General features: G+C 35.2%; 1 protein-coding gene across 1 annotated transcript in view; it reads right to left on the bottom strand.

Annotated features, from left to right (window-relative positions):
- The window catches only part of CSRNP3 (cysteine and serine rich nuclear protein 3), a 117,646-nt gene extending 96,313 nt beyond the window's left edge, over window positions 1-21,333 (bottom strand). Inside the window, exon 1 of the mRNA XM_063429688.1 lies at window positions 21,177-21,333. The gene's annotated coding sequence lies outside the window, so the exon portion shown is untranslated. The remainder of the gene's footprint in view (window positions 1-21,176) is intronic.
- Between the last annotated feature and the right edge of the window lie 924 nt (window positions 21,334-22,257).

Below are 22,257 nucleotides of genomic sequence, written 5' to 3'. Positions count from 1 at the left end.
ATGGATTGGGGGTTTTCCACTTTAATCTTTATGGAGAGGTGGAAATACATGTTGGTTTTGTTGTATTATGTCTTTGTATTGTCGCATGGAGGGTCACGGTGGATCGGCAGGGTTCCTTATTAAAGAATGGTTAGATTAGCATCGATCAATATACAGGGATTAAACTCCCCACAAAAGAGATCCATAGTTCAAAACCTTTTGATAAAAGAGCATATTGACATTGCTTTCTTGCTAGAAACCCACTGGAAACAGACGCAAAAAATATCTTTAGGAGGTACACGTTTTCCTTTATTATTTAGTGCTTCAAATCTAGATAAAAAACAAAATGGGGTTGTAATACAATTCTCACGATATTTAAAAGTTGAGATTATTTATCAATATTCAGATCCCCTGGGACAATATCTAATACTAATATGTAGGATTAATGAGGTGATACATACGTTAACTAATATATACCTTCCAAACTCTGCACCAGTATGCTTCTTAAAGAAAATTTTGGAAAAAATAGAAGAGATTTAGATGGGTATTTGGGTCATAGGGGAAGATTTTAATTGTGTAATGGACGCTTATGAAGATAAAAAAAATTCTATCAAATAAAAAACTAGATCCAAGAGCAATTAAACAAGCAAAAAATTTAAATAGAACGATTTGTAAATATGGTCTTTTTGACCTATGGAGAATAACTCCAACAGATACTGAATATACCCACCTTTCTCGTGTTCACCTTTCCTACTCTAGGATAGATATGTTCCTAGGATATAATTCTGTATTAAGAAAAATTAGTAAAACCTAGATTAAGGATAATACATGGTTAGATCATAATATAGTATATTTGGAATTAAACAATGTCTATGGAAAAGGCAAAAGTTTGACCAGGAAACTAAATGATTTTCTTTTAAAAAAAATCAGAAAAGCAAAGAAATAGTGGTTAAATGGATTAAAAATGTATTTGAAACTAATGAACCAAAGGATACATCATGGACCAATAATTGCCGCACATTTAAATCAGTTTTAAGGGGTTATTTTTTTAAATTGAAAGCGGAAATTATTTTTAAAAAGTGGCTTATCGCTATCTGAACTGTACATTACATTTTATGGTATTTCTAAAGAAAATAAAATTAATCCCTCTTATGATAACTTATCTGATCTAATTAAAATACAAGAAAAAAGTACATCTAAAACTTAGAGAAAAAATTGGGATTAATTTGACTAAATTAAAAATGAGCTATTATAACAATAATAATAAGGCGAACAGACTCCTTTCAAATAGGCTAAAAAATCAAAAGACTAATAATCGAATTCAAAAACTATAGAAAATAATAGACCAATATATAATTCAACTTTAATTGCACAAGCTTTTAAATCATTTTATAGCTCATTATATAATTTAAAAAATGGAGACAAAGAATTAATAGAAAAGTATCTTCAGGCTAGCACACTTCCAAAACTGTCCAAAACTCAAACCAAAATTTTAAATAAGAGCATTACAGAAGAGGAATTAGATAAAGCAATGCATAGATTGGAAAGACAAAAAACTCCAGATGATATGATACCAATATTGAAGCAGGGCAAGTGTCCTACTAAAATGGAAAATTATAGGCCCATCTCACTCTTGAATATTGACCTGAAGTTATATGCATCAATACTGGCAGACAGACTTAAGAAGGTCATAGACAACATTATACATCCTGATTAGGTTGGGTTTATTTCAAATAGAACAGCTAATATGAACTCTAAAAAGATTTTGAACATTTTGGATCTAGTAAATAGAACTCGCCTTCCCATGCTGACCCTGTCGGTGGATGCAGAGAAGGCCTTCGACAGGGTCGGCTGGGAATATTTGAGTCTGACTCTAAAAAGAGTAGGCATAGATGGGTGGATGCATAAGGCTATACTGGCCCTTTATAAATCACCATCAGCCAGAGTTGTAGGACAAAACATCTGTTCTGACTGGTTCCCACTTTTGAATGGAACATGTCAAGGGTGTCCACTTTCCCCATTGCTCTGCATAATTTCTTTAGAACCATTTGCATGTAGGATTAGGGAAAATAAAAATATTAAAGGAGTAGTATTACAATCACCAGAATCAAAAATAAACCTTTATGCAGATGATACATTGATCACACTAACAGATCCAATTAAGTCATTGGAACATTTAATGGTAGCGTTTACTGAATATTATGAAGCTTCTAATTTTAAGATTAACATAAAGAAATCAATTATTATGGGCTGTAATTTTACAACAGAGTAAAAAAAAATGCATTTAAAACCAAATATGGCTTTGTATGGTCTAAAAAAGTAATAAACTATCTAGGAGTGAAAATAGCAAAAATAATTCAAACTTGAATGGAAATGAATTTTTTGAAATTAGTAAAAGCCACAAATCATACCCTGAAAGACTGGAAAAATGTGGAAGTATCGTGGATAGGTAGAGCTAATATAATTAATGCATATCTATTACCAAAATGGCTATATTTATTTCAAACGCTTCCTCTCAAAGAGAGTTGGTTGCAGATGATACAAAGGAGTTTCAATCAATATATTTGGAAGGGAAAACAACCAAGATTAAATCTTCCATTACTTTCTAGAAAAAAAGAGAAAGGTGGTCTAAATTTCCCTAATATTAAGTATAACTATTTTGCAAGTATAGTTACTCATATATATAATCTTCAGCTGGATACAGAACTTACGGAAAACTGGTATGTGATGGAAACTAATAGTCTGAATAAATCTAATGTATTTCAAATAATATGGAATTGTTATCATAAAACCCTACGTAATATTGAAAATTTTATTTTAATACATTTAACCCCTTAAGGACCAAACTTCTGGAATAAAAGGGAATCATGACATGTCACACATGCCATGTGTCCTTAAGGGGTTAAATGAGACTTGGGATTCTGTTAACAAAAAAATTCCTAGATATCAAGGGAAAGATTTTTAGCTTTATGCCATTGGAGGTACTGGAGGCCAACTTGAAATATTTAGCCTTGAGAAACTGGAAAAGATGTAATATTACAACTATAGACCACCTAATAGAAAATGCTAAAATAAAATAATTTTCAGATTTAACAATAGAGTTTAATCTCTCTTCATCCGAGCTTTCTAAATACCTAAGAGTAAAGTATACATTAAAGCTACATTTAAGGTTTAGTAAAACAGGAATAAATGAGGATTTGCATAGTATTTTTAACCAAAATAAAGTTTATAAAGTTCTCTCCAAAGCATTGAGTATGATCAAAATGAATAAAAACGAAGATCAAATTAATGCTTTAGTAAAATGGGACAATGAGTTAAATCTTCAAATAAAAATATAGAATGGTATAAATCATTAATAGAGACAAGGAAAGCTATTCATTGCATAAGCTCGCAGGAGACTCAATATAAACTTATTAACAAGTGGTATCTGGTACCCTCAAGGATAGCTAGAATATTTACTTTGTCAAATGATTTCTGTTGGAGGTGTGAAAAGAATAGAGTTTCATACATACATATCTGGTGGAGCTATACTGAAATAAAGACGCAATGATAAAAAGATTTTTGTTCTTATATATAAAATTATAGAATATAGACTTAGGATTGTGCCGGAGGTAGCTTTATTACATTTGAGATGGTGTAAGTTAAAAAAGATGGAAAGAAATTTCACTATACATTGTTTTGTAGCTTTTAAAATTCTAGTAGCCAGAAACTGGAAAACTAAAAACGTCCCAATATGGAAAGATTTAATAAATCAATTATTACTTCAATTACAAATGGAGCTGGCAATTAATGAACACTCAAATATTAATGATCAAAACAATGTAGAGATTAAATATCTGATTAAGAAATTAATATCACTAGAGTCCCCTGTACAAGAAAATAATATCGTTTAGATAGAGTAAAGGATAAAAGCCATTAGAACCAGCCGATCCACTGTGAGACACACTCAATGCAAGATATGTTGTTTGATAAATGTTTGTACTTACATGTCTGATATATGTTTAACTTATATACATCATTTAATGTAAATTAACTTAATTATATGTTATTTGTACATGTCATATGAAGAAAATAATTTAATAATAAAAAAAAGCCACTTTGGTAAAACGCGTTGTGAATATTTTATATTGTTTATTTTACATCAATAAAGGTATTTTGGCTACTTCCTATTGTGAGTGTGCCATTTTACTGTTTTATTCATTTCTATTTTATATTTTTACCTTCTACCTGGCATCTGATTTTACGGTTCCAGTGAGGACTACTCCTAAAGAATCCTAGGTAGGGATTATACCACTTACGCCTACACATTGAGCAGTCTACCTGCTCAATTAAATGTGAGTAACCATTTGTTATTTTATACTCCTGTTACCTTTTATACTGTAAGCACTATTGCTGTCTCTTTTATACTTTTTATGGTCTTCATACTGACGAAACACCTGTCTATCAACATCTCCCCATGTATCGTATAAGTGGGGTTTGTACCACTGTACACTATTCATACTAGAGCTGGGTTTAAACTCTAACAAATGTGAGTAAGACCATAGGGACTTATTTTATTGTTATTACTTTTCTCTCTGTTTTTTTATATATGACTTCAAAGGATACCCTGATCTGGCTCTTTTAGAGAAGAATTTCCCTGACAGAACTGAAGCTATATCTTCTGGCCAGATTTATAGTGGGACTTTATATTGGACATTTTATTGTTATTATTCTACTTTGGTCTCTTTTATTATATTTCTTCTTATTTATACTAGTGTTTTTACTATTTTGGCGCTACCTCCATTCCCCTTGCTTGTACTATAGAATAGATCAGATTAAGAGGCTCCTGATTCACTGATAGTCTTCCTGCTCTGGAAGATGTCTGCCTGCAACTTAAGCAGTATATTAGTAGACGAACAAGAACTTGGGAGGGTATTTCTTTTTTTTTTTAATATAATCTCTATAACAATAGTGGCAGGTTTAAGACTAAAGGTACCCTTTAACTAACTCTGGAAGCAAGATAAATGGAAAAATGTTTACAGATGGAACTTCTGTGAATGTAATTGACTTGGGCACTGACATATTTAGAGTACTACGACAGAATAAGAGTTTTATGGCCATATTACAATGCCATGGTACATACATTTTATATGGTGTCAATGTTTTATTTAGCTTTATATAGCATACTATAGCTTGTTATACATGGAATAAACATAATACTTCTTATATGTACAGTGTTTCGTCTAATTTCCTCAAAAACTCCAATCAGTCTTTCCCTAGAAATGCTTCCCTCTGCAGGACACTTTCATTAGTATGTCTCAGACTTCTAGAAATTTGGGTGATTAAGAAGCTGCATGCAACATATTATAAAACAGTTTGTCTTTGATTTAGCTTTATATATTACAAATGCTGTATATAGTGAAAGATGAATTTCTAATTTTACCCTTTGTCAAATACATCTATCAAACGATAACCATCAAAAGCTGCCTGTGTGGGAAGAGTCTATAATTGTTAATCTTTATGTTCATTATCCATTCAGTACATTGCACACTTTAATCTAAAGCATCACTAAGTACACATTTGCTGCTATAATTTTGAAAACATTATTTTATCAGCACTATTTGCACACAATTGTTGCATTTACTGAAGTTAACTAATATGCTATACAACTGTCAGGCCAAAAGACGTTGATGCTCACTATAGGCGATAAAACTCCATCTCTACATTGTACTAGACTTGTGCACAGCCAATTTCAGCTCAGCTGAACGATTTTTCCTGAAAATTGATTTTTATTGTTTTTTTGGGGTAACCTGCAAATTTTGACCGTATGCCGGTTTGGCTTGCCAGAATTTCAATACCAAGAACCTGATTCAGCAACCTAATAAGAGGAACTAAAAGAGTGAGAAAATGGGCCAACCAGTGTACTGCAAAACATATACATAATATAATATTATGTATATATTTTGCAGTACACTTATATAAGCATTTTCCTGCCATTTGGTTCACAGATCAAGTGAGAAAAACTAACCAATGGAGGGAAAAAGAGTATATATATTACATACTTATTAAATATATAAATACCATTTCTTTTACTGCTCATTTTACCCTCTATTACTCACTTCTCACTTGATCTGTAAATAAAAAATTAATTAGATTTATTGAAGTGAGAGTTCAAACTGAATTTCAAATTAAAGGCTAAAATAGCCAAATTAGAAAAAATCCTTGAGTCAGCTATGCTTCCAGATGAGTTATTTTGGTCTAAAATTTTAAATTCCATTTGAATTCAGTTTTAATTCTCACTTAAGTGATTAACCTTGTTTATGATTATCCCCTAGCCATCAATCATCTTTTCTTCCCATCAATTCCCTGTGTGGAATTCAGAATCACAACATGAAACAAACATACTTGGTCACTGCATAATTCAGTTGGTTCGTGATTCGGGAATTCAACTCACCCATCAGAAATTTGGACAAATGATAAATAAGACCATAACGAATCTCCAAATCTGCATTGTACCATATTATAAACAAATGTATTGATACAATGTTTTCAAATAATTAAAGTGAACCTGGTATGACAAGTTTGCTTTAACTACAACCCCAGATAAGCAATGAATAAATGAATATATTACTTAAATGCAAAACAAAAAATATTACTAAATGTAACTCTTTTGACCAGAATAATTGGGCTTTGCTCTGTCTCAGTTGTGCTTCCTAGAAATGGCTGATACAGCTTAGCCAAAATTGCTTCACCTACCAAACCCAAAAGAATTGGACCTGCATATTTGTATCCCTGTCATTAACAGAATATATAGTGTGTAGAAAAAAAAAAAACAGAAGTCAGCTTACAGGTGTAAGCTCAGTAAGCCACTGTGACAGAAAATAAAAGTAATATCACAACACCATGAAAAACAGATTTTAAACAATTGGATTAAACCGAGATTCCTTAGATTTACATGCAGTGAAAATAATATCTGTAATGTCTCTTTTAAATGGATAGTGGTCCAGTCTGCCTTGGTTTCTTACAGTTAGCCTCCATATAAGTGTTGATTTAAAAAACAAAACAAAAACAAAAAACCTATGAAAAGATAAAAAAAAAATTAAATGAAAAAAAGGTATAGGCAACTGAACAATATACTATAATTACCCAGCATTGCTCCTTTAGAAAAAAATCTAGGCTGACTCATTACATCCATATTGTACACATGCAGGTAGAGACCCAGCTGGGGCATCCACAGACACAGTCTCTGATCTCTCTGCATTAAGAGCACTGCAGCATTTAAAGCCCCTAGTTAGACTTTCTCCCCCACCTGAGGCTCATGCTGAAACTCCCAGAAGCTGTAATATTCAGTCTATCAGCAGTAAAAGGAAAATCTCAAAAGGTAATAAAAAATAAATATATAAATAAAACCTTCACGCTCACGCAATCACTGAAAGCACCTGAAGCTTAATGCACTATAAATTCTGCATGATTTTGCACCTCGGGTAAAAATAGAGTAGCCCTGATGCTTTCTGACAGTGTGAGCATGTATGTACAGACAGTGAGGAATACACACACAATCTGCTCATGGAAAAGTCACTTCAAATTATCTTCCAGTGGCAATTCTCTTGAAGAACCCAAACATAAAAATATTACTCTTACTTATTTTTTAATTTCACTGTGATTCAATAAGACAAGAAAAAATATTACGGAATTCCTGTACATGCCCTGCTAAAATAACCTGCACCTTTTATAATACATGTTGAATTAAAACTGCTTTTGTACAAATGAAATACAGTTTTTGTTGTCTTTCAGCTGTCAAAGATTGAGTTTTTTATGTATAGCGTATTTGAATAGGCATAATGCTGCACGTTACACAGTATTTACGTTTTCACGCTAGAATGCATATTTTTAGCACAAGTAACCTGACCATTTGCATAACCGAACAGCTTTTAAACATCAACACATACACACACACTGACACATGCACACAACTTGACACATACATACACTGACATCCGCATACACACACACACAAATGCACACCCTGACACACAGATACGTGCACCCTGAAGCACACAAAGACTGACACATGCACATACCATGACACACAGATACACACACTGCAAAACACAAACACTGCACACCATGACACACAGATGCACATCCTGACACACAGTAGTGGGCGCGCACACACAGACACATACACTGACACACAGATACACATACACACATATACACACACAGATGAAAACCCTGACACACAGATACACACACTGACATATATACACCCACACAGAACACACCCTGAAAAACAGATACACAAATACGCACAATTTGGGAACCGCTGTTAAAACACATTAAAGGGACTCTATAGGCACTCAGATCACGTCAGCTCTTGAATCTCCCAAGAGATCTCCCAGAATGTAAAATATTGGTGTTTTGCAAGAATGGCAATATTTACCTTGCAGTGTTAACATGCCTAGAGTGGTTGTCTTCCTGACAGCCAGTAGTGGTGCTTCCACTCCAATAGCTGAGTTAAACTTGGCTATTCAATAAGATCTCATAAAGACCATTTCATTGGTGCAGCATGGCATTTTGCCATGCATGCGCAATATCTACCCAATGTTTTCCCTAAGAGGAAACATTGGATTGTCTGAGATTATCAATTTTGATAATCTGAGCTGAGGAAGTGAAGCTTTGGCAAGGAGACTAGAGCACCACAATATATGACGTAACAAAATCTGACCTTGGGGGCATTTTACATAGGGTACACTTTCATAGGTCGGGGAACACTATAGCATTAGAATTTATTTATTTATTTATAAAATATTTTACCAGGAAAGATACATTGAGATTTCTCTTGTTTTCAAGTATGTCCTGGGTCCACAAATCATTGCATTGTTACAGTTAGTGTACAATAAAATACAAAAACAAAATTAATACACAATATATACAAAATTTAACATAGAACAGGTAGGAAATATATAATCAACCATGACAGGTGCATTCTGTTTTGAGGTATGTAGAGAGGGATCTCTTAAAGGACTTTAAGCTTAGGGAAGATTTTAAATTGTGCGGGAGGTCGTTCCACAATTGCGGTGCTCTGTAGGAGAAGGAGGATCGAGCTGCTTTCTTTTTGTAGTGAGGTAGACTAAGTAAAGTGTTGGTACTGGATCGGAGGTTATAGGAAGTGGGAGGAGCCAGGGAAAGCATTGTGTTCAGGTAGGGTGGGAGTTTCCCAGAAAAGCTCTTAAACACAAGGCTGGAAAGATGAAGGGTGCATCTGGATTCCAGCGACAGCCAGTTTAGTTCTTTTAGCATGTCACAATGGTGGGTCCTGTAATTACATTGTAGCACAAATCGGCAGAACAAGTTATACAATGTGTTGAGTTTATTAATGTGGGATTGCGATGTAGATGCATATACTACATCCCCATAATCAATGATTGGCATCAGCATTTGCTGTACAATCTTTTCCTTTACTGTAAGGCTTAGGCAGGATTTGTTTCTGTACAGGGCACCTAGTTTTGGATGAAGTTTAGATGCAAGCTTTTCTATGTGCAGGCCAAAAGATAAATTGGGGTCTAACATCATACCCAAGTATTTGAAAGAGTGGACTGCGGTCAGTGTGCCATTTGAAATTGTTTTGATGGATAGGTGGGAATTGTGTAATTTGTGTAATTTAGGTACTGTTCCAAAGATCATTGTGACAGTTTTGTCAGTGTTCAGGAAGAGTTTGTTTTTTGCGATCCACTTTTCTACCTCTGTAAACTGGTCTTGGAGCACAGCCTCAAGCTGCGGTAGATCGGAATTGCTTGCATAGATTACCGTGTCATCTGCATACATGTGTACATTTGAGGATTTGCAGACATTAGACAGATCATTTATAAATAATGTAAATAGTAGGGGGCAGAGAATGGAACCTTGGGGAACACCATGACTGGGAGAGGGAGGGAGTCACTGTCAGAAGTGGACACACATTGCGAGCGATCTGATACATACGATCAAAACGAGTTTAGCGAATGATCACCAATACCTGAGTTTTTGAGTTTGAGCAGTAGAATGCCGTGGTCTACTGTGTCAAATGCCTTAGCAAAATCAAGGAAAATAGCTCCAGTTAGGTCTCCTTGTTCCATGCCAGTTTGGATGTCATTGCAAACTTTTAAGAAGGCAGTTGTAGTGGAGTGATTCTGGCGAAAGCCTGATTGATCAGGGGTCAGATAGTTTGCTTATTGGTAATACTCACATAGTTGCATATGGACACATTTTTCTAAGATTTTTGACAATACCGGGAGCAATGATATAGGGCGATAGTTAGAAACCAAAGTAGTGTCACCACTTTTATGGATAGGCACTACTCTTGCAGTCTTCCAAAGTTTGGGTATGTATCCAGACACCAAGGATTCGTTAATTAGAGTTGCGACAGGTTTAGCAATTGCCGGCGCACTGAGCTTCAACAGCATTGCTGGGATTTGATCAGGTCCGGACTGGTTTTTCATTTTTAGATTATTAAGATGTTTTTCAATGACACTAACTGGAACAGGTCTAAAAATGAACTTGTCTATATTGGGACTTTGCAAATGTAGTGAGACCTGATCCACATTTGTAGTTTCAGGATGCGTGCCATTTATTAGCTTGGCAATCAGGGCAGTAGAGCATCCGACAAAATAATTGTTAAAAGCATTTGCTACCTCTAAGGGAATTCGCAGGGTTTGGTTATCCACTTTGACAGTGGAGGGTTGGGAGTGGATTGTTAACTGTATTGTTAATGTGCTAGACAGATAACCAAAATATAGAAAAAAGATTCAAAGATTCTTCTCTTGCAGTTTTTGCAGAAAAGTTGATCCTCCCCCAAGACCTATTATTAACTTTCCACACAGCATTTCTTTTAAAGGAACACTATAGGGTCAGGAACACAACCATGTATTCCTGACCCTATAGTGCCAAACCCACCATTAAGATGGCTTGCCCCCCCCCCCCTTTTACCCGTCTTAAAAGCATTAAAAACTCAACTTATTTCCAGCACTGTGCGGGTCCGCCGTCGCTGGCCCTGCCCCCTTGGTGACATCATCAGAATTGCTGATTTTTAGCATTGGGAAAGCATTTGATTGGCTAAAATCAACAAGGGGCAGGGCTAAACACCATTTTGGCCAGAAAAGGCAGCGTTTGCATGATAATGCCTAAATATAATAATTATACTCACCAAAACAACTACATTAAGCTGTAGTTGTTCCAGTGACTATAGTGTCCCTTTACGATGATGAGTGGTCTATGTCTGGTAATGTAAAAATACAGAGACAGTGTGCATCCCTCATTTATAGTTACATTTTTAGTTTTGCCACCTTTGTTCAATTTTAGCTTGATATTACAAAGGCTTACATCTATTAACCAAGCAATTACTACTACTTTGAATAACTGCAAAAGGACCTTGGGTGGGCAAAGCCACATTTCGATCCTCACATGTGCTTCTGGCTATAAAAGCTTTATACAAATTGCAGACACTTGCCAACAAAACATACAAAATTTAAACATGAAATCTAAATTGGTGATATTACTGATTGTACTAATTTGCATATTGAACTTGGCATTCTGGGTATTTTATGTAAATAATTAATAGCTGTTGTGTAGATTGCAATAATTAAAGAATAAAACTATACTATAAGCATTTTGCAAAGTGATTCAAAATACAGCAAACTGTAAATTGAATTACTCATTGTATGTACATTATTAAATGCAATCTAAATCTACTTCCTTCATATTGTATGGACATTGGAAACTAATGTCAGCATTACATACACTTGGTAACATTTTGTTAATCAGGTCATGCCATTTGCTAGTAATAGAAGACATTAAATGACTATAAAGGTCATGGGAGTGTATATGATCAATTTATACCTGCCACAATATTTGTGGAATCATAGGTCACAATCATTTCATGCTCGTAAATGATGTTCTTACACCTCGTCTAAATGTAAACTCAATTTAGAGCTGTCAAGAAAATTATAAACTTTCTATAATTCATTGGCCATTAAAATTAGCACTCTCCATGAGATCTTTCTTTGTAGGTCTTACTAATTTATTTAAATTAAAGCTAATATTATATGCAATACAAATTTGCTTACATTGGAGTCAGATTTAGATTTTATTTCAAGTCTTTTCTGTTCCGTTTCCTTTCAGCAATGTGTAAACTTATGGTAACTGGCATCGTGCATTACAAAACAACACATGCTTAAATCTGGCCCAAAATGTCCTACGTATCTTCCTCAAAGGAAGTGTGAGAGAAAAAAAAAACATAAAAAAGATACAATGAGGGAGAATAGCAAAGGAAAGAAGATAAAAATTAAGAAATATAGAGAGAAATAGATGGGGAAAGGTATTAGAGGAAAAATAGCAAGAGAGACAGAGACAGGCCAATAGACAGACATAAAGAGACAGAGTGAGGCATAATTCGCAATCAACTACAAAAGATCAACATTTTATGTCCAAATAAGCACATTTCTGATGCAATTATGGAATAATCTCACAGGCACAGTTACATCTTCATTTAATCTAAAATCATTTAAGAGATCTATGGCAGCATACCTGAATACAGAAGGAACCATGACAGAAGGAACCTGTCATGCTTAACTATATGTATTACCTGTTATGTTTTACATTTATATATATATATATATATATATATATATATATATATATGTGTGTGTATATATATATATATATATATATATATAATATACACAAACCACAAACCAGTGCACTCGCTTATTAACTAAACCGTGATTTCAAATCCTACATAGTACTATTTAAAAACACCTCACCTAGGTAACAAATAATGGGGGTTTGGTTACATTATATGATCATACATTGCATAAGCCTGCCAACTGCATCAAAGTAGCACCCTGTAATAAATCCGTGAATAAATGCATGTTTAGGTGAGTGCAGCCCTCCTGACCTTGTTTATATATATATATATATACAAATATATAAATTTAACACATATGTGTATATATTGTGCATTGTGGAATGCAGGCAGGGAAAAAAAGGGAAGGTCAGGCAAGCGAATCACATCTCTTGAGCTGCTCAAAGGAAGCAGACCTGTTTAGTAAAGAGAAGGGTGCACCCAAAGATTAGGTAGGTCAGCCTCTAGTGACTGACAATCATGCAGGCCAGCCCTCTGAGGCTGCTTCAACACTCTCTGCATCTAATGATGCGCTCGCCAAACGCTTACTGGGGATAGCTCCCTCGTGTATCACTTTTTAGGGACAGGATCTTGAAATAGGGACTGACTAACCAAAATCGGGACAGTTGGGAGGACTGTATCTGACTGGTATTATGCTTGTTTCTTTGTGGAATTTATTTTAAAACTGGGGGATTCACAGATTCAAATTCTACAGGGATTGCATCTGTTATCGATTGCTATTAATGATTTACTTGTACTTTTTACTTTTGTTTCATCTATGATAAATTAACAAAAATATCTATTGGCTGTACAAAACCACTAAGAGAAAGCCACTAAATGAAAAACCTGGGTGTAATTGCAATATGGCACACTACAAATTCTTCATTTCTTTCTTAAATATACATCCAAAGATAGATGAATAAGTAAAATGTCCTTTAATTCTAGGACTGTTTTGCAACATACTTAAGTTCATATAGTACATATAGCCTCTTCAACCCTATCATACATTTGGCACTTTACGTGTGCTGGGTATAAATAATATAAATTATATGATATTGCGTAAACTTGTCTGCTGTCCAAATGAATTTTTTTAATAAAAATTACAAGTATGATTTGGTTGTTGGTGATATTTTGTAAATAGGAAGAGTGACAAAGCAGGAACTAGGAAGTGTGGAATTATTGTGTAAACTGCAAATATTGTTCAATGGAAAAGGAGTATAAAACATAAAATCACAAAAGGATTGGATGTATAAACGTTAATTACAATAGTTATATAGCAGAAGAGGTATATGGATTCCTATAAGTGAAACCTAGATGGATCTCAATACCTGAACATTTTTAATGCAATTTTTTTCTAAAGGCAATTAATGGGACTTTTATCATCTGAATTAAGTAGAGAAGACGTATCGGGAAAATTTAACTTGGAATACTGAAAAATAGCACTTAAGGTATTAAGTGCTACTTTATATATTCATCAACAGCTTGAATATAAAGTTGCAACAAACAAGGATTGCAATAACTTTTTCAATAAAGTGCCCTTTGTTCTGCGGGATTCCAAGTTAGAGTCTTCAAAGTGTTTCTTCTTTTTATTCAACTCCATGTACATTAGACATATGGGCTAATGTCCCACATGTGGGGCTCTCTAGCCCCAGATCTCTCCGGTATATCTCAGATCTATCAGGATACTAGTGCTTTCATCATTTTATATTAGGGGACAGCTAATCAAAGCAGCACAACTACACAGCTTCATTACATTCCCGCTGGCTACACTACTAGAGTAATGAGTAGTAAGGTTTAAGGAAGCTAGTGGAGGAGAGAAAATGGGGTTTAGAGATGTGGGGAGAAAGACACAAGGGGTGAAGAGAGATAAGGGAGATAGGGGCATAAAATAACATAAGTGGACATGAGGGATATAGAACTGTAGGGGTTAGCAGAAGGCATTGAATGCTGCCTTAACAGAAGGTGATCACATTTTGAAATGGATTATACCCAAAGGAGGTCTAAGAATTTTGCAACTCTCCTGTCCAATCCTGTTTTAACTTCAGATGTTCCCCTTCCCAATTTCTGTTTCCCCTTTGTCTCTCCTACCACCATAGACATACAATCCGTACTAATTTCTCCTGCCAACATTCATTTATGTGACCCTTTTTTTTCTGCAGTATATCAGCACCTGATCTCTCCCCTTAATTTTCTTTCACCCATGTCGTATCGACTTCCTCTCAGCTCCTCAGTAGTCTCTTCCCCTGTATGTTAGGTCAGCTCACTCTCATTCTGCTCCTCTACACTGCTCCTCATCTCTCCTCTACAGATGTATCTTCAAAGATCTCAAACTTCATGACTTCAATTTCACGTTCCAACTTTAATGGTTCAGTAAATTTCCCCTTTACCATCAATGCTGCTGTTTTAGGGATATGTGTGTAATAATTCTAATAAGAACTGTTCCAAATACCTGTTTCTTTACTCTAACATCAATAATATGATTAGCTCTATGTGGGAAATACCATTTTAATTCTGTTTGCATTTCATCAATGTATACATTATATTCTTACTGCAAATATCTATTTTCAGCAGTTGTGACCTTTAAACTGGAGTAGAATTAACCTCTGAGATACTGCATTTCTTCTGCACACTGTTATTTGTATAGCATGTACCAGATGTACCTAAATTTAATATGAAATACATTATTTAAATATACGTTGTGGATACAGTAACTATAGATGTTTCTTTTGTTCCTCCGTCTTTTTCTTTTAGACCAATGGGTTTTACGATGATATTATTTCCTGCATCATAGAAATATAGATAATTGCAGTAATATTGTAATATATACATTCATAAAATGCAATCACAATTATAATATTGATTCCCAGATATGCAGACATATATTATTGCTGTCAGAGCAAACACAGAATACCATACACTGCATAATAATAAAAATAATAATAATAATAAATATTATTATTATTATTTATGGTTTTCATTTTACATTTATAGTATTAGTAAATTTAATTGATCAAGTTTTAGATCTTTGATATGTTCTTGCACTGGTTAAAAAGAAAATTATGCAGAAGGAGACTTGTTCTCTGTTAATAGAACCGGACCTTTATGTACTGTCAATATGGGCAATGTCCTTTTGCCATGAGATCACCCTTCATGGTGACAAAAATTGGGTGGTTAATACCAGGCAAAAAAATGGTCTTGTCTACAGTCTCCAACATAGATGTATCTATGTTTGGGACAGCTGGGAGAATATAAAACTTGTGGCAATAGGAGAACATGTGTGTTGCAAGAATATCTTGTAAAAGTTATGACTCTTAATGTTAACACATTTAAAAAAGAGGAGGTAAGGTAGAACTATCTTGGTAATGTTAAAATATCCCAGAAAATCCCAGGGTATAACAAATTATATTTACAAAGATTATTATTTTATGAAGATAAATATTCATTGGTAATTCTCCAGAATCACTTCTGTTTGTTCTAGAGGGCATATAAATGACAATGAAATCACAAGACCATTAAAAAGAATAATGTATTTTTTGTCATACTCTCTGTAAAAGGTATTTGCATCCATTTATGTGATCAAAATCTATCACAACCTTTTTTTTGTCTAAAAATCAAAAAGCTAAAAAAGGTTAAAAATAGTATAGAAATGAATACCAAATGGCTAACTACGTCATCATATTCCTAAATGACACCAGACTCCAGTGTTCAGTCTTATGTGACTCATTACCTATATCTCAATGCATTACTAGGTAATACAATAGCAATATGTCACCTTTATTTAGGTTTGATCACAAATGTGAATTTTCATGTAAGACCTTTGTTCATGCACTGTTTGAACAGTATGATTTAGGTTTCAGTTGTAAACAACTGCAGACTAATTTTCCCCAGAAAAATGCTTTGTGTGATTTTTAAGTAGCATGACATGCACATTCCTTCTTTTTATTAGACAAGATAAATAGTGAAAAGGTTGCGCCAAATAACAAGCTTTGTGGAAAGATACTGGAAATAATGATAATAAATATAAAAATGTAAAAAAAATATATATATAAAAAGAGTCCAATAACAGTGATAATGGTAACAGATCACAATCAAATTGCAGAAAGAAAGAGTCCAAATGCTATTTTATTGTGATCTGTTACCATCATCACTGTTATTGGACTCTTTTTACATTTTTATGAAGCAGTGCTTGTACTGCAGATACTGCAGGGGCAGTTTATTTACCCCATAACCACTACATTGAGCATAAGTGGTTCTGGTGCTTAGAGTATCCCATTGTGCACATCTAATATAATTTAAATATTTATATCTTTGTTCTTTTGCCAGTGTAATGTGCTCTTTTATCATCCTTTCTATTTTTGTTTAGCAACAAAACCTGAATAGGATGTCCTGGGCCCTGGGGTGGTGGAATCTGTGGGTGACACTTGGCCAATGGCCATGGTCTCAATGCTGGATCATGAGTCGGCCAGGGTCTCAGAGCTGGATCATAACCATGGTCTCAAGTAAAGGACTCTATTGCTCCCAACTTTTTACGTAAACTTCATATCATTTTCTTTTTATAAACAATAACACCTCTATATACCTATTTCATTTAATTATATTGCTATGTTCTAAGGTTGATTTCAACTTGTGGAAACGTGCCTATGCCACAAGCTCATGGAGGAGCCTGCTAGCTAGCCTCCTGCCCAATACAAAACTTCCTATACAAAGACCCTGTTTGGGAGATAACCCTGCCCAGCCATTCAGCTTTCCCTGGGTGACTATGGACCCTGGCAGCCATTCGCATGAAGAAACCCACAAATTGTCCTCAGTGGTACTTAGCCACAATCATAATGGAACTAAATTCAGCATGAGGACTTCGTGGGTCCTGGTCACCTCAGCGGTACTTAGCCGCGAATGTTATGGAACTGTTTTCAGCATGAAGTGACCGTGCGGCTCCCTGACAACTTGGTCCAGGGTTTTGAACGACTTTGCAACCTGCCAGGAGACTGCTTTTTGGAGAGAAGGTGCCTAAGGGGCATATTTTGGACACAGGAGCTCCCGAAAATTTTGACCAGCCAAAGCACCAAACACCTTGGAAGAATTTTGGCATAGGACCACATGTGCGGTCGGTCAGAACTTTAACAGGGTGGCATTTTCTCTACACTGTATGGATCTGGGTGCTATTTGGAGAACTTGGGCACTCAGATCAGGGCTATTTGGGGATGTATTATTTGTGGGGTTATTATATATTTTTATGATGTTTTGGGATATTTTTATGTTTTAAATTTGTTCTGTTTGCCTCAGGTCTTTAACACAATTATCTCCCATGCACAGATATTTATGGGATGGGGCTTGTTGTGTACTGAATGGAGACCCCATGCTGGGGGCTGTGTATAAAAGCAACCAAATTGGCCATAATAAACCAGTTCCTTTTCACCCTTCACTCAGTCTGGGCTAGTGTTTGAGTGGATCAGCTATACTCTCTGCAGGAGAGCTTAATCACTTGAAGCTGTACCCAGGACCATGTTCTTTGGTGGGAAGCGACTTTGAGACCCCAGCCACTCCCCGGCCGCTAAAGGCTGAAGCACTCCTGTGTCCCGGTGTAGAGCTAGGAAGCAAGCTTGACGGAGGTACCCAGTCGGTATGCCATCACACAACTATCGTTGTTAATATTTATATTATTAACAAGAGCAGTCAATGTCCCTGAGGAAATCTCTGAAAGGATGAAACGTCTAGGACTGTTGGACTGGTAACAATTTCTCATTGTAACTGCCACATTTGCTGTTTTAAAATTCTGTGTAAGTGAATAAAGTTAATTTGCACTTTATTTGAAATTTGCACTACCATTGTTGCATGTTTTTGTCTCTTTAACATCCATGGTCCTGAGACTGTTAAGTGTCTGAAGAAATAGAGTGAACTCTTCAAAGATATTCTGAAGGTTTGAATTTGGCAATGAAAGTGTGAGTGGTCAATTGAACCACACTTTGCCTATATTTACACACAGTTAAGCAAGCAATGTTGTGCCTCTCTTATTATCCCTAACAGAATCACCCCGACTTCTGTTTTCTATCCCTCTCTACAATAGCTCTACCACTGCCCCTGCTGGCCTTTCTTAGCCTAATAGTGAAGATGGGGGCCCAGAACACGTGATCTTCAACTTCCAGAATCTCTTTCCAATGGCCCACAGAGCATTGCCATGGCAACGCTCAGTGCGACATGCAGATGGGACTCATGAGAGTTAAAGAGAGGAGCTGCCAGAAGCTGAAGATAATGTTGGCTGGGCCCTCTCTTCATTACACAGCACCTGGCAGCCTGTACAATGCCAGCGAACCATCAGGGAGTGTAATGTCCTGCATCCCTGGCCATAGGTAAGAAGTATGGAGTGGGTAATAAAATTAATACATTTATGATAACATTTTTTAAAATAAGAAAAAAAAATATTCCTCCCAGAAAATGCAGCCCTTATCCTACCCCACATCTGACTCACACTCTCTACATTCACTACATAAACACACTGCATCCAATACACACATCATCCACTACATCCACTACATACACTACATCTACTGCATCAACTGCAGAAACACACTAAATTCACTCCACACACACTCTGCATCCACTCTACACACACACTACATCCTTGTGAGCGGACTCGGGGGCGGTCCCTGTGGACAAATTAAGGGGCAGACCCTGTGGGTAGATTTAGGGATAGACTGTGTGGACAAACTCGGAAATGGTCCCCAGACCATTGTAAGTTTGTCTTGGTATGTCATTTAAATACAGTGTCTAGAAAAGCTATTCATTATAACACTCCACCTTATCAAAATGCAACTACATTAAAATAAAAATATAGCTTTTGATCACAGTACTCTGACTGCGTATGAGAAAACTCTGTTTATAGGCCTTCGCTAACATTAAATGCTTTGCAGGCTGAAGGGTGAAAAAGAATTGTTTTTGGTGACAGTTTTTTTTTATTTTAATGTGGATTTTTAAAAACATTGTGTTGTAGCTGCATTGGGGTAAACTGCTTTATTCAGATCTTCAATTAAACTTTAGGGTGCGATCATAAGCCATTACACTGGAAATATACGGGCCAATTCATATGTTTATGGATCCACTCCTCCGAGGAGTGGGACCCACCAAACCTTTAAACCTAGTGTCAGAGGGAGGGGTAGAGAAAATGTTGGCTCCTAACAGTTGTTACTAGGGCCCAATTGGCCCAATTATTTTAACAATGAATTATTAATTTGTATCAGAGAAAGACAATTAGTTCTCTCGGTGTCAGCTTATCACCTCTTTCTAATCACATGCTGGGGTCTGATGGACCCCAACATTACTTAATGTTACTTTTACTTACAGTGCTATAGTGCTCTCCACTATGACACTGAAAGGGTTAATTTGCATGTCAGTGCCTGTCTACTAAGATCATACACTTGGAAATGATCCTTACATCCATTAGGTCCATTTACACCACAATGTTTTTTGTTTAGTCTATGAAACCATCACAGTGTATAGTAAATTGCAAATTGCATGTTAGTGTCTCAGCAAAGTTACGGTAGCTACTAAGTCATTTAGTACATAGTTGAGCTCTAGTAAATTGAATACGGTTTGTCTTTGTGTTAAGAGGCAATACACATCTGTTTTAATAGTTCTATTAAATTCTAATTGTAGAATTCTATTCTAATCTATTATAACGTAGAATGGTAAGCCAGCTAAACTGCACAGTGCAGATCAGAGGTTAATAAAATAAGTAATACTGCCATTAGTTAACCATTACTGTAATACTTAAAATAGGTTATAGGTACATTTATCAGTTAATTTTGTTTAATATACCTGAATAAAGTCACATTGCTCTCTTTGCACATTGCAATATACATAATTGGAATTAATAAAAAAAAATATGTAAGCGCAATATTGTTCTAAATATTCTATTACAAACATTTCACTATAATTAATTTATTGCTTGTGAAAGCTAGAATATTTGTCATACCCATTTAATGTAAATGTGACCCATTTAAATTTTTTTTTTAAATATCCCATGTATGGCTTTTTATGATTTGGAACAAAAATCAGGATTTACATATAAACAAATTAAGTTTTTGAGACTTGATAATTGCTGTATTACACTCTTTTTGTTCCTGCAGAAAACCCATATCAGATTTAAACTGCAGACCTCAGACACATGAAATGAAAAATCCAATTTTCTCATCTGTACCTCTACCCGTGTAAATAAAGTTTACATTGCAAAATACTCATATTATCATATGCATTTATTACAAATTATTTATTAAGAAATATATACGGCAGATTAAAAAATAAATAAATACATGCACCTGACGTCTCCAAATTTGCTAATGTATTTTTAATATGGCTGCATGGACTGTCTTCCTTATGAATATCAAATTCTAACAAAATTTCAATTTTTAGCAAAATGCAATTTACACATAACTAACAAATCAATACTCAGTATGATAATGACTACAGCACGCCACATCATTCGTAATGTTTCAGTGTAACATTCACCAGAAATGCATTGTACAGACTGATAATAATCCCCCAAATATAGCAAAAGACTGACCTGGTACAATTTCTATGGTGAAGGTGTCGTCTTGATGGTTATTTAAACTGATTGTCCAGGGGGCCCGTGTAGCATGTTCAGAGATAAAATGATGTACCGATGCTTAGAATCTCTCACTGAGGCGAAGCCCTGTTCTTCACATCAGCTTTCCACTGTACACAAAGGCTGCTTTCCTTCTGCATGCAATGGCCCAGTTTTACTCTAGCTGATGCTGATTGGTCACATGGGAGGATTCTATGAGAAAGCCAGCATCCCTTTCATTGCATTACATTTAGATAGGTATATGCCAGCAATAAGCTAACACGAGAAATGCTACTACAAAAAAAAAAAAAAAAAAGAGGGCACTACATTTGCTTCATTTGCTAATTTGATTAAAGACGGCCAAGCTTGTCATTGCAATACACAGGAAAGCATGGTAAAAAAAAAATAAAAAAAATAAAAATATGCATTTAATTATGAGCTGATGAGTACAGAATTAATATCTTATTTTGGATCAACAGCAAAAACAGATGTGAGAAAGGCTGAACTTGATGGATGCATGTCTCTTTTCAGATATGCAACTATGTAATATGCAATAAGATGATATTTGTAACAATAAATAAAATCCATGTAAAAGTTACTGATTGTACCAACTACAACAAGTATTACACTGTCTGAATATCACTCTAAATAATTGTTTCATTGCCTTACCTATTTCTAAAGAGGAGGACACATCCTGATTGTTTGTATCATGATGAGACATCTATGAAATCAATTATTATACAATAATATTATTTAATATGCATATTAGTGGAATGCATTTATTCCACATTTTCTCCCTGACAATGTTTAATCTGGCAGCGATCAGAATTTGGATTCAAGTCTAACCCCCATTGTCGCAGAACTGCAATGCAATTATTCTAGGCCAGCAATGCTGAATAATCGTCGAGAGTTCGAGTTCTGTAAGAGCTGGTGATCAGACTTTGGCTGCAAGATTGATCCACAGCTGCTGCAGAGATTTAGCTCCCTAAATATTTAGACAGGCCTGCTGGCTAAACATCATGGGAGTCACAGTCCTGCAAAATCTGAGATTTTTTTCCTC

This window comes from Pelobates fuscus, chromosome 8, assembly GCF_036172605.1.
Source record: "Pelobates fuscus isolate aPelFus1 chromosome 8, aPelFus1.pri, whole genome shotgun sequence".
Taxonomy (NCBI): domain Eukaryota; kingdom Metazoa; phylum Chordata; class Amphibia; order Anura; family Pelobatidae; genus Pelobates; species Pelobates fuscus.
Note: the sequence above shows the minus strand (reverse complement) of the source record. Positions and strands in the feature narration are given on the sequence as shown.